Source organism: Arachis duranensis, chromosome 5, assembly GCF_000817695.3.
Source record: "Arachis duranensis cultivar V14167 chromosome 5, aradu.V14167.gnm2.J7QH, whole genome shotgun sequence".
In the NCBI taxonomy this organism is placed as follows: domain Eukaryota; kingdom Viridiplantae; phylum Streptophyta; class Magnoliopsida; order Fabales; family Fabaceae; genus Arachis; species Arachis duranensis.
The window spans coordinates 79,224,631-79,238,021 of NC_029776.3; the positions used below are offsets into that span (position 1 = coordinate 79,224,631).

The 13,391-nt window shown below is 39.0% G+C and overlaps 1 non-coding gene across 1 annotated transcript; it reads right to left on the reverse strand.

Annotated features, from left to right (window-relative positions):
- Positions 1–310: 310 nt before the first annotated feature.
- Positions 311–414, reverse strand: LOC127748229 (small nucleolar RNA R71). Its single transcript, XR_008010171.1, has one exon. It is a non-coding gene; the product is annotated as a small nucleolar RNA R71 (small nucleolar RNA).
- Between the last annotated feature and the right edge of the window lie 12,977 nt (positions 415–13,391).

Genomic DNA, 13,391 nt, shown 5'->3' on the forward strand with positions numbered 1-13,391 from the left:
AAAGCCCACCATACATGCCAACAACTTTGAATTAAAACCCCAGCTCATCACCCTTGTTCAGAACAACTGCTTATTTGAAGGAAGTGCCCAAGAAAACCCCAATCAACATCTAACCACCTTCTTGAGAATATGTGACATTGTGAAGTCTAATGGAGTCCATCTAGATGTCTATAGGCTAATTTTGTTCCCTTTTTCTCTCAGGGACAAAACATCCAAGTGGCTGGAGTCCTTTCCGAAGGAGAGCTTAACAAATTGGGAAGATATGGTGAACAAATTTTTGGCAAGATTTTACCCTCCTCAAAGAATCAACAGGTTGAGGGCTGAGGTGCAAACTTTCAGGCAACAAGATGGGGAAACCCTCTATGAGGCATGAGAGAGGTTCAAGGACTTAACGAGAAGATGCCCACCGGACATGTTCAATGAATGGGTTCAATTTCACATTTTCTATGAAGGTCTTTCTTATGAGTCAAAGAAGGCTATAGACCATTCATCAGGAGGCTCTCCAAACAAGAAGAAAACCATTGAAGAAGCCATAGATGTCATTGAAACGGTAGCTGAGAATGACTACTTCTATGCTTCTGAAAGAAGCAACACTCGAGGAGTAATGGAGCTAAACCACATGGATGCATTGCTGGCTCAAAATAAGATGATCACCAAGCAACTAGCAGATCTCACCAAGAAGGTAGAAGAAAACCAAGTTGTAGCAGTCATCACTTCATCACCAGCTTAAGAAGGAGTGAATATAGGAGAAGAAGGTGATTGGGAACAAGCCAACTATGTTGGGAACTCACCCAGACAAATCCATGATCCATACTCCAAAACTTATAATTCTGGATGGAGAAATCACCCTAATTTTGGGTGGGGAAACCAACAAGACCAAGGCCAAGATCAGAGATGCCACAATCACAATCCCAACAACAATGCAACTCAGCAACATACCTTACAGAGATCCTATCATCACCCACCTAATCACCCTTCTTAACCACCTAATCTCAACCCACCATCACCAACCGAGGATAGACTTTCCAAAATTGAGGCTCTACTTGAAAACATATACAAAGAGGTCCAAGACAACAGAGTGTTCAAGGATGAAGTGCGAGCCAATATCAAAAACCAAGGGAAAAACATCAAGAGGTTGGAGTCCCAAGTGGGATATCTTTCTCAACAGTTTCCCAAACCTATTGATAGTTTTCCAAGTGACACAAAGAAGAACCCAAGAGAAAAAACAAAGAAAGTAAGGTGGGAAGAATGCAAGATGATCACCACAAGTGATGAGAGGAGTATGGAGGAAATAGACACACATAAAGAACATCTCCAAGACAGTCCAAAGGGAAATCATGAAGAAAGAAACTATACACCCCATCCCACGCACAAGAAAAAGGGGAAGGGGACCCTGAACCCATATGCACCTTTTTTCCTAAAGGCTCAAAGGTGGTGTAGCAAGGAGAATGTATTCAAGGCTCCTTGACATGTTTACATCTCTTGATGTAAATATACCATTCATTAAAGCCCTCCAGCAAATGCCATCATACATCAAATATATAAAGGAGCTGTTGGCCAAAAAGAGTTCATTGAAAGGTGGACAAACAATAAAGATGAACAGGGAGTGCAGTGCTCTCATTCAAACAGAGCCACCCACAAAGAAGAAGGATCCAGGGAGCTTCCACATTCCCTGTGTTATAGGAGAGACAATATTTGATAAGGGACTCTGTGACCTGGGAGCAAGTATCAACGTAATGCCTCTATCCCTCATGAAAAAGCTTTAAATCAATGAGCTAACACCCACAGACGTAATCATCAAATTGGCTGACAAAACTCAAAAACAGGCAATAGGAGTGGTTGAGAATGTGTTAGTGAAGGTTGAAAACTACTTCCTGCCCACGGACTTTGTTATCTTGGAAATGAAAGAGAACCCCATCCATCCCATTATCTTGGGAAGGCCATTTTTAGCCACAGCCAGGGCGCTTATAGATGTGGAGCGAGGAGAGCTAGTGTTGAGGATACACGATGAACAGCTCACCATCAATGTTTTCAAACCATCACAAGAAGCAGATCATGATAACGAAGAGTCGAAGGAAGAGCACGATAAAGAGCTTATGGAAGAGCCAGACAAGGGAGCACAAGCACCACACCTAAGAACTCCTATGGTTAACGAGCAATGTAATCAGAAGGAACAACAGCCAAGTGTGATCCAAGAGAAGCTAAACTCACCAGAGTCATATGGGACAAGCAACAAAATCCCCCTGAAAGAAGGAACCATGAGGAACAAGGTCATATCAAGGGAAACAAAGAAAAAGGCCCCAAGGGGATGGAAGAACAAAAAAATTCCTACAGAAGACTTATCTCCAGGAGATGAAGTGGTCTCTGCCTACTTTCTATCTATACCACCTCATCTCCGCACCATTCCATCTCTGTTGCCCCACTGTACACCATCAACAAAATCTTATCCTTAGAACATGTGGAGCTTCTTAACAAAGCCAATGGAGATAAATCCACTACAAGGGGAGAGGACTTGAAGCACTACCAACCACCCTGACAAAGGCCAAACGTCAAGCTAATGATGCTAAAGAAGCGCTTCATGGGAGGCAACCCATGTTCTATACCCTTTCTTTTTAATCTCTAATACTAGTTAATAAGGAAAAGTTCATGGATTCTAAATCAACTTCGACAAACAATATAAGAATCCCTACATGCAGTATAGAGTACATGATATGTTTGGTGTTCAAGGCATACCAAGAGGGCTTGAACACACTCAATGGTATGAGATTCTTTTCGAATCTTATTGCACCATATGATCACAAACAAGTTTGTTGTTACCAACGTTGCATGCATGGGAAATTGAGTGGTCGATTAATTTGCATTCATGAAAAGCAATTAGTTATTTTAAAAACAAAAGAAAAAGATTTTAATAGTAGCTATCTCACACTTTAATTTCTCCCACCAAAAATTCAATTAACTTTTTGCATTCCTTTTGTCTTGTATAGGAAATCAAAAAGGGGATTGGTGGTACTTGATAGGACAACCAAAGAAAGGAGGTTCGGCCACTATACCAAGGAAACCACACACTTGTCTTCAAGGGGAGTGGCAAAAACAATTGATGGAGCAGCAATTAGAACAAGGAAGACAGTGGAATGAGTCCTTCCGTAACTTGAACCAAAAGCAAGATCAACAACAAGAAGCCATCCAAAAGCTAATCAACATCCAAGCACATCAAGGTGCACACATTCATGAGATGCATCGAAAACAAAGAGAACAGGCAGATCTCTTTGACGAGTACAGAGCTTTTTCGAAAGGGGTTTATATGAGTGAGACTGGATATCACGTAAATACTCAAGCCAGGCTCGGGTACTTAGTCGGACAACTACCTGTACTACACCCTGGGATCACAATATATGAGGACGTAAAGGATGAATTGGCACGAGTGGAACGAGAAAGGGCCGAAAAGAGTCATGAATCATTGAGGAAAGCACTAGAAGATTGGAAAATAGCCAGAATGAATCGGATGAAAGGAAGCACAACTGGACACAAAGAAGACAAGGAAGCAAAAGAACATGAGCATCCCCAGGAGTAAAAGGTGGTGGAGTCCCTTCTTAGTTTTATCTCTTTCAATGCTTTAAATAAGGAAAATCATGTATGCAATAGAACATGCTTCCATAGTAGTTTAGGATTTTCAATTCTGCCTTTAAAGCTTTAGTTGCTTAGGTCTATGCTTACTAGTCTAATGTCCCTACTTCATTTTCATCTTGCTTATTGTATGCTTGTCCTTTAAGCCAATCAAAAAGAAGATCTTATGAAAAGAACAAGAGTGGAGTTATCTTGTGAAGTAAATTCTGAATGTTTATGGTAGGGTGATTAATTAGCTAAGTTGGTTCACCAACAAGGTAGAAAGGCAACTATCTACCCTGAATCATATGCTTGAAACACACCCCAGGAGACTAGCTAATTGATAAGATCCTAATAAGAAAAGAGAAAGAGCAATAAAAGTCAAAAAGGAAAGAAAAACAATAAGAGATGATGCTGGGCACCAAGGGTTTGAAGATTGAGGCATGTGCAAGGGATATACTTGGATGAATAAACTCTTAGTGGTGCCTTATCACTTGGTAACTTGGATTAACTAATCCGAGATTATCAGCTGAAAATCTACTATCAAGAGTAACCTTCGCTACAGAACACTTAGCAACCCAAAGAGGTGCTGGACACCAAGGTCTCAAGAAAGAAAAAAATAACAAACCATGTGCCTGTGGTGTGTATGTATGGGGGAAAGAGACTTGAGGGAGTAAGTCCTTAGGGGTGCCTTAACACCTAGCACATTGAACCAACTGGTTCGGGAGTGTTGGCTGAAAACTTATGATAAAGAGTCGCCCTCTTACATGGCACTTAGCCTATAAAAAGAATGCAATAAAACTTGGAAAAGAAGGAAAGATCAACAATTAGGAAGTCTCAAAGGATGCAATCAAGAGAGTATTCAAGAGCATGATAAAGGCCTGAAAACCAGTAAAGGAATGAACCTAAGTTGATATGCATGAAACCCCATAAACCAGGAATTTTACTTTTATATTGTTTATCTTGTTCTTTCATTCATTCTTCCTATGTTTCAGTACTTGCTTAGGGACAAGCAAGCTTTAAGTTTGGTGTTGTGATGCCAGGGAATGTAGGCCAATTTCACTGACCTTTTTCTTTACTATTTTAAAGTAGTTTCATGCATTTTCTTAGGAAATAAGCAAGTTTTGGATGAAATTTCATTTACACCTTGACTCAAGCAACTATTGTGAATTTTACATAATTTCATAAGGATTATGCAAGGATTGAATGACAAATTGATGATGCATAATCTCATGACTTGGGCTAGACCTTTGATACACTTTATTTGCTTAATTTCAGGACAAAGGAAGCAAGAAGAAGCCACGTTAACAGTCACGTTAACCTAATTAACGTAACCACTAACGTGGAATAGGGACAAGCTTGTAGCGTTAATGAAAAAGGTGACCACCAATAACGCCTGCGAACCCATCCTAAGCCCACGTTAATTGCCACGTTAACTAGGTTAACGTGGTAGTTAACGTGTAGAAAAAGGGAGCTCCAGCATTAGTGGTAAAAGTAAATACCACTAACGCTACAAGTTGGCAATTAGCCACATTAAGAGTCATGTTAACTTAGTTAACGTGAACTCTAACGTGGAAGGGAAAGACAATGCCAACGTTAGTGACACTCACCTTTGTCACTAACGTTGGATCAAGCCAACATTGCCCACGTTAGTGGTCACGTTAAGACCACTAACGTAGAAGTTAACGTGGAGCTAAGCATGATGAGCCAACGTTAGTGACACTCACCTTTGTCACTAACGTTGGAGATAGCATTCACTACCACGTTAGTAGCCACGTTAACCTAGTTAACGTGAACTCTAACGTGGAGAGGAGGGGCATTTGGAGCGTTAGTGACAAAGGTAAGTGTCACTAACGCTCTCAAAGCTTAGGCATGCCCACGTTAAGAGCCACATTAACCTAGTTAACATGAACTCTAACGTGGGGAAAGGGGGCACAATGTAACGTTATTGGAAAAGGTGATTCCCAATAACGTTTGCGAAGGATCATGAGGCAACGTTAGTGGTCACGTTAGTTCCACTAACGTCGAAGTTAACGTGGACCATTTTGGGGTTGGAACGTTAGTGAGAAAGGTGATTGCCACTAACATTCTTGAACCCACATTTTCACTTAGCGTTAATGCCACTAACGTCCTAACTAACGCTAATGCCTAACTCACACTTTTCTGCAAGCTGAGCCCACTGAAGATTGTACTTGCTTCAACTCAAGATCTAAGGCCCACATCAAAGACTTGAAGACCTCGCTAGAAGATCAAGAGGAGTAGTATATATAGGAGTAGTTTTGAACTATAGAGAAGCTTGTCACTTTGGAGAACTACCCTCTGTATATTTACTTTCTGCATTTTTCTAGTTAAGCATGTATTCTTTTATGCCATTTTCCATTCCCAGAGCTATGAAGAACTAAACCCCTTTCATTGGGTTAGGGAGCTCTGTTGTAATTTGATGGATCAATTATAGTTTTCATTCTTCTTCCTCTTTCTTTTCTCTTGATTTGCTAGAAAGCTTTCAATCTTAATTCAATTGGTTAGTTGTCTTGGAAAAGAAACTCTCCATAATTAGATCTCCTCTGAGCCTTGGAAAAGGGATGAGGAGATCATGCTAGAAATTCTTTCTCATGTTGGACCAAATTGGGGTCTGGGCAGATATAGTGACATGTAATCCTCCCAACACTTTGATTTGGAAATACATGGAAGGAGATCAATGAATGCATTGATTGAGGAAGAGATGAGAATGAACTTGATCCGGAGAATTCAACATCTCCTAAGCCCAATGAATTCCCCATTTCTGATCTTACCCATTCTCTTTACTTTCTGCCATTTATTTCCATGTTTATCTCCCCCAATCTCCATTTAAGATTCTGCACTTTATTTTCTGCCATTTTCTTTCTCGCCATTTACTTTCCTGCAATATCAACCACCTTCTGTTTAGCTCAACTAGCATACTCTTCCAACTAAATTTGCTTGACCAATCAATCCCTATGGGATTCGACCTCACTCTATTGTGAGTTTTTACTTGACGACAATTTGGTATATACTCCGAAGGGAAATTTGTTGAGAGACAAGTTTTCGTGCATCAATTGCCTCCCTTTTTTGGCGTTTGGATGCCAAAATTAGCCATCCACTGGGCGTTCAATGCCAACTTCTCACCCTTTTCTGGTGTTTGAAAGCCAGAATCATTCCTCTCTGGGCTCTTACTATCCTCAGAGGGATTTTGGGCAGTGGTTTGGTCATCCTCTGTCAGTTGTTCCTTTCTTGGCTTTTTTATGCTTTGAGTGGAGACATTCAATGTCTTCCCACTCCTTAAATGAACAGCTTGGCACTCTTCTGTTATCTGTTTAGATAACTGCTGTCTTGTCTGATCCAATTGTGCTTCCATATTCTTGTTAGCATTTTTAGTGTCTTGTAGCATTTCTTTAAATTCTGCTAACTGTTTTGTTATAAAAAGCAATTGCTGATTGAATTCAGCAACTTGTTCTGGAGTACTAAGTTCAATGGATACTGCTTTAGCCCTTTCTTTCATGGAGGACTCACAACTTAAGTACAGATGATGATTTCTAGCAACTGTATCAATGAGCTCTTGAGCCTCTTCAATTATCTTTCTCATGTGTATAGATCCACAAGCTGAGTGGTCTAGAGACATCTGGGCCTTTTCTGTAAGCCCGTAGTAGAAGATGTCTAACTACACCCATTCTGAAAACATTTCAGAGGGACATTTCCTTAGCATCTCTCTGTACCTCTCCCAAGCATTATAAAGAGATTCATTATCCTCTTGTTTAAAGCCTCGGATGTCTAGCCTTAGTTGTTTCATCCTTTTTGGAGGGAAATATTGATTCAGGAGTTTATCTGACAACTGTTTCCATGTTCTTATGCAGGCTTTGGGTTGGTTGTTTAACCACCTCTTAGCTTGGTCATTTAAAGCAAATGGAAACAACAATAATCTGTAGACATCCTGATCCACTTCCTTATCACGTAATGTGTCCGCAGTTTGTAAGAACTGTGCCAGAAACTCAGTAGATTTTTCTTGTGGAAGACCAGAATACTGACAATTTTGCTGCACCATGAAAATGAGCTGAGGGTTTAGCTCAAAATTGCTGGCTCTGATGGGGGGTATTGACGATCGGATTTCCTGTCGGTAAAGAAATTCAAAAATATAATTGCGTTGTAAGTATAGCTTCTAAACTAACAGAAAATCCTTTCGTACAAACATTTGGTTGTCACAAGCAACAAACCTCTAAATAAATTGATAATCAAAGTATTTAAACCTCAGGTCATCTCTCAAGGAATTGCAGGGAGGTGTTCTTATTATTGGTTATGGAAAATAGTATTTTTGGGTTTTTAAAAAGGTTTGAACAAGAGAAAAATAGATTGCAGGGAATTAAATCAATAGCAAAGAAAAACTCTTGGTGAAGTATGAAAACTGGAAGTCCTATCCTAGTTATCCTTATCAATGGTGATGAGAATTATATTTTGCTCCCACTAAATCTACCTCTAAGTATGAAGGTAAGTCAAGTGGATAAATCAATTTAACACCTAAAGTCCTAGTCAACTCCTGAGGAAAGACTAGAGTTATAGGGATCTAAATCAATCAGCAAAGATATCAATTATCAATCACGATGAGTTTGACGACTCAAGAGTTACCAATTAATCAAGCAAAGCCAAGATTGTAGAAAGCTAAATTAAAATCATAAGTCTGAAATACCTCAAATTTATATTAAATAAGAAAATCAATCTAAACATAAAGAGTTCATAAACCAAATTGAGAAAATAAATAAAAGGAACATTGAACCTGTGATTGAAGAAGATGAAATCCTAATCCTAATAGAAATCCTAATCCTAATCCTAATCCTAAGAGAGAGGGGAGAACCTCTCTCTAAAAACTACATCTAATCCTAAAATTGTGTATATTATGAATGTTGTTGATGAATGGATGCACTCCTCACTTTATAGCCTCTAATCTATGTTTTCTGGGTCGAGAACTGGGTCAAAAACAGCCCAGAATTCGCTGGTTACAAAATCTACCACGCTGGTTTTTTGTCACTGCGACGTGTCCGCATGAAGCACGTGTTCGCATTGCCTATCTTTATAGCCACTATGGTAAATTATATATCAATTTGAAGCCCCGGACGTTAGCTTTCCAACGCAACTGAAGTCGCATCATTTGGATCTCTATAGCTCAAGTTATGACCGTTTGAATGCAAAGAGGTATGGCTGACAGCTTTAGCAGTTTCTTCAGTTTCTTGTATTCCTTCCACTTTTGCATGCTTCCTTTCCATCCTTTGAGCCATTCTTGCCCTGTAATCTCTAAAATCACTTAACACACATATCACGACATTGAATGGTAATAAGAGAGGATTAAACATAGCAAAATTAAGACCAAAGAAGCATGTTTTCAATCATAGCACAAAATCAGGAAGGAGAATGTAAACCCATGCATTTAGTATGAATAAGTATATGAAAGATTGATAAAATCCACTCAATTAAGCACAAGATAAACCATAAAATAGTAGTTTATCAACCTCTCCACACTTTCTCCACACTTAAACATTAGCACGTCCTCATGCTAAGCTCAAGAGAAGCTATAAAGGAGTGATGAGGAATGATAGAGAGTATGCAATGCAACCTATCTATGTGAATGCAACTACATGTAAAATGTTTCTACCTACTTGGTTAAAAGTAAATAAGTTCTCCAAGACAAATATGAATCAAATTCCACTAATTCAAATCATACAGTGAAAACAAGTAAACTTGTAAGAAGATAGCTTATGAAAGCAGGGAACATAGAATCAAGCATTGAACCCTCACTAGTAGTGTATATCACTCTAGTCTCTCAAGTGTATAGGGTAATTCACTTTAATCTTCTCTAATCATGCTTTCTAAACTTTGTTCTTCATCTAACCAATCAACAAATATTTAGCATACCAATGCAAACATCATGACAAATTTTTCCCACTTTTGTATTACATGCTCATGTATCAAACTTATTTTTTAATTTTGTCCCATGTGCATTGATTCTTTTTATTTTGCATTTGGGGTAATATTTTCTGTATCCCCTTATTTAATTACTTAATAAATTTTTTTATCAATGCACATGGTAATTTAATTATTTTGATTTCACATGAGCATGTTTCCCAAATTTTCAAATAACTTATTCAATTTAATTTCCTACTTTTTTCTATCATCCCATGTTCCCATAAAATTTCCCACACTTAAATTTTACACAATATCTATCTTAAGCTAACTAAGGATTCAACTTGGGATTTTTATTTTGTTTTTCTACTTAAGGCTAGTAATGTGGTTATAAAACAGAAGAGGGGGTCAAAAAGCTCAAGGGGGTTAACAAGGGTGATTAAAAGGGTAGGCTATTTGGGATAAGTGAGCAAAAATAATTAATGGCCTCAATCATATGCAAGCTTGTAAATACACTAAATAATGGACATATAGACTGAAACAAAGTAAAGATTGTAATCATAGAGAAGAAAACACACAATAATAAAATATTTATGGTTAAATAATGTAACCATATAAATAAGCTCAAAATCTCACAGGTTGTGTGTTCTAGCTTTTAGCTATGTTCCAAATACAACTTCCAAACAAGTTTAACACAAAAGTTTTGATTTAAGTTAGTGAAATTTTTCAAAAATAGGGTCTTAAAAATAAAATATTACTTTAACCAAGTAGTAACTAAATGCATAAAATCAAACAATACATGCAAATGCAACAATGTACTAAATAAGATAAAACATTGGTGTTGAGAAGAAAATAACTAACCCGTGGAGATCGGTATCGACCTCCCCACACTTAAAGATTGCACCATCCTCGGTGCATGCTAAGATGTACAAGTGGACGGGTTGCTCCAACTGATGCTTTTCTCTATAGATTGTGCAGATTGACTTGTTTGTCTCCCCATTAAAAAGTTCTTCCTTTTCCCTTCCTCTCGGTGGTCATCCTGAAAGAAGAGGAAAATGAGGAAAAGTAACCCAAAAATAAAGTAAAGAAAATAAATAAAATATGGGTTGGTTAATGCCAAATAATAAAGGTCTCAATAACATGGTAGCTACAACATGCAAGTGAGAAACTAATAAAACCACATGGCATATTAATAGTGCAAAAAGTTGCAACAATGGGAAAGAGAGTGTGGGTAATGCAAGATAAAGTAAGTGCATATCAATACAAAAGGAATATCAGTATTATAAAAATTAGCATTGACTTATGAATAATAATACCCAATCAGAATAAAACAAGTCACTAAGTACCAAAATAATACCAGAAAATATACAACAGTTGAATAAGAACATTTAACACTAATGAAAATAAGGAAAATATAATGATAGTGAAGAAGGATGAGAAGTTAAAGGGATGAATAAAGAGAAAGTAAGAAAGGAGGAAGAAAGAAATAAGAAGGGAAAGAAAAGATTTAGATTTGGAGAAGAAAAGATAAGATATTTGGCTGATCTGGATAAGCTGTGCGCTGCTTGTGATGCGGACACGTGAGTGACGCGGTCGCGTGGTGTGTGGGGTGTATCAAGTGACGCGAACGCGTGGGTCACGCGATCGCGTGGGTTGATTTGTGCTATTAGCGCGACAGCAGCCGCACGGTCACGCAACTCTTTGTTTGAAGCTCATTTTGCCAAAATTTAGGGTGATGCGGTCGCGTGGGTGACGTGATCGCGTGAATGGCCAGACTTTGAAAAACGACGCGTTCGCGTGGGGCACGCGTTCGCGTGGTAGGACATGTGCTTCTAGCATGGTTCCAGCCCCACTCCATCACAACTTGCTGCTATACACCCTTTTTTACGCCGATTATCAGGTCACGCGTTCACGTGGTTGACGCAGACACGTGGGAGGCATTTTTCGCAAATGACGCGAACGCGTCAGCGACGCGGTCACATGGATCAATTTGTGCCAAAGGCACGCCTCCAGCCACGCTTTCGCGTGACTCTCTGTTCAATTTTGTTTTCTTCCCAACGCACATATGACGCGGATGCGTCGGCGACGCTGTCGCATCACGTGCATGATTTTTTTATAATGCAGTATGCAGAATGCAATGCTTAATATGAATGCTATGCATGATTCCAGGTTCAATCAAAACTCAAAAACATATTAAAATTAAAACTGAAAAAAATGGAACGATCATTCCATGGTGGGTTGTCTCCCGCCTAGCACTTTTAGTTAAAGTCCTTAAGTTGGACATTTGGTGAGCTCTTTTGTTATGGTGGCTTGTGCTTGAACTCATCCAGGAATCTCCACCAATGTTTGCAAATCCAATATCCTCCGGGATCCCAAATCTTGTTTCTACACCCATCTTCAAGTTGATTATCATGATTCCATTCGGGTGGTTCAGCTTTAGAATTCTCACCGAAGTGTCCAAACAACTTCCTAGACCCATTCAATTGAGCTTTATACCAACCTTTGCGTTTAAACTTAAAGCTTCCAACCATAATGAACCTTACAGGATAATTCTTACCACTGACCATCTTCCTCTTACTCTTAATGCCACAAAGAGCTCTAAGTTGACCGTTTGTCTCCAGTAGCCCATATTCAAGTGGAATTAAAAAGCTAATGGATATGAATTTTACCCACTTGAATGTTGTGAAGGATGATGGCAACTTAGGGGGAGGGGTTTCTAATGAACTTGCAAGCTCCACTCCTTTGTGTTCTTCTTTGACAACTACCACTTCTTTGCAAGCTTTTTCAATATCAACCTCTTCTTCTTGGTAGCTGATGAGCGGATAATTTGTACGCTTTTTGGCATTGTTTTTAGTATGTTTTTAGTATATTTCAGTTAGTTTTTAGTATACTTTTATTAGTTTTTAGTTAAAATTCACTTTTCTGGACTTTACTATGAGTTTGTGTGTTTTTCTGTGATTTTAGGTATTTTCTGGCTGAAATTGAGGGACCTGAGCAAAAATCTAATTCAGAGGCTGAAAAGGACTGCAGATGCTGTTGGATTCTGACCTCCCTGCACTCTAAGTGGATTTTCTGGAGCTACAGAAGCCCAATTGGCGCGCTCTCAACGGTGTTGGAAAGTAGACATCCTGGGCTTTCCAGCAATATATGATAGTCCATACTTTGCCCAAGATTTGATGGCCCAAACCGGCGTTGCAAATCAGCTTCAGAATTTCCAGCGTTTAACGTTGGAACTGGCATAAGAATTGGAGTTAAACGCCCAAACTGGCATAAAAGCTGGCGTTTAACTCCAGAAAAAGTCTCTACACGAAAAGTATCAATGCTCAGCCCAAGCACACACCAAGTGGACCCCGGAAGTGGATTTTTATGTCATTTACTCATTTCTGTATACCCTAGTTACTAGTTCACTATTAATAGGATCTTTTGACATTGTATCTGTACCGGATGACACTTTACACGTTTCTTTGTGTACCTTCCACGGCATGAGTCTCTAAACCCCATGGTTGGGGGTGAGGAGCTCTGCTGTGTCTTGATGGATTAATGCAATTACTACTGTTTTTCATTCAATCATGCTTGCTTCCATTCTAAGATATTACTTGTTCTTAAACCGGATGAATGTGATGATCCGTGAAACTCATCATCATTCTCAACTATGAACGTGTGCCTGACAACCACCTCCGTTCTACCTTAGATTAAGTAGATATCTCTTGGATTCTTTAATCAGAATCTTCGTGGTATAAGCTAGAACTGATGGCGGCATTCAAGAGAATCCGGAAGGTCTAAACCTTGTCTGTGGTATTCTGAGTAGGATTCAATGATTGAATGACTGTGACGAGCTTCAAACTCCTGAGGGCTGGGCGTTAGTGACAGACGCAAAAGAATCA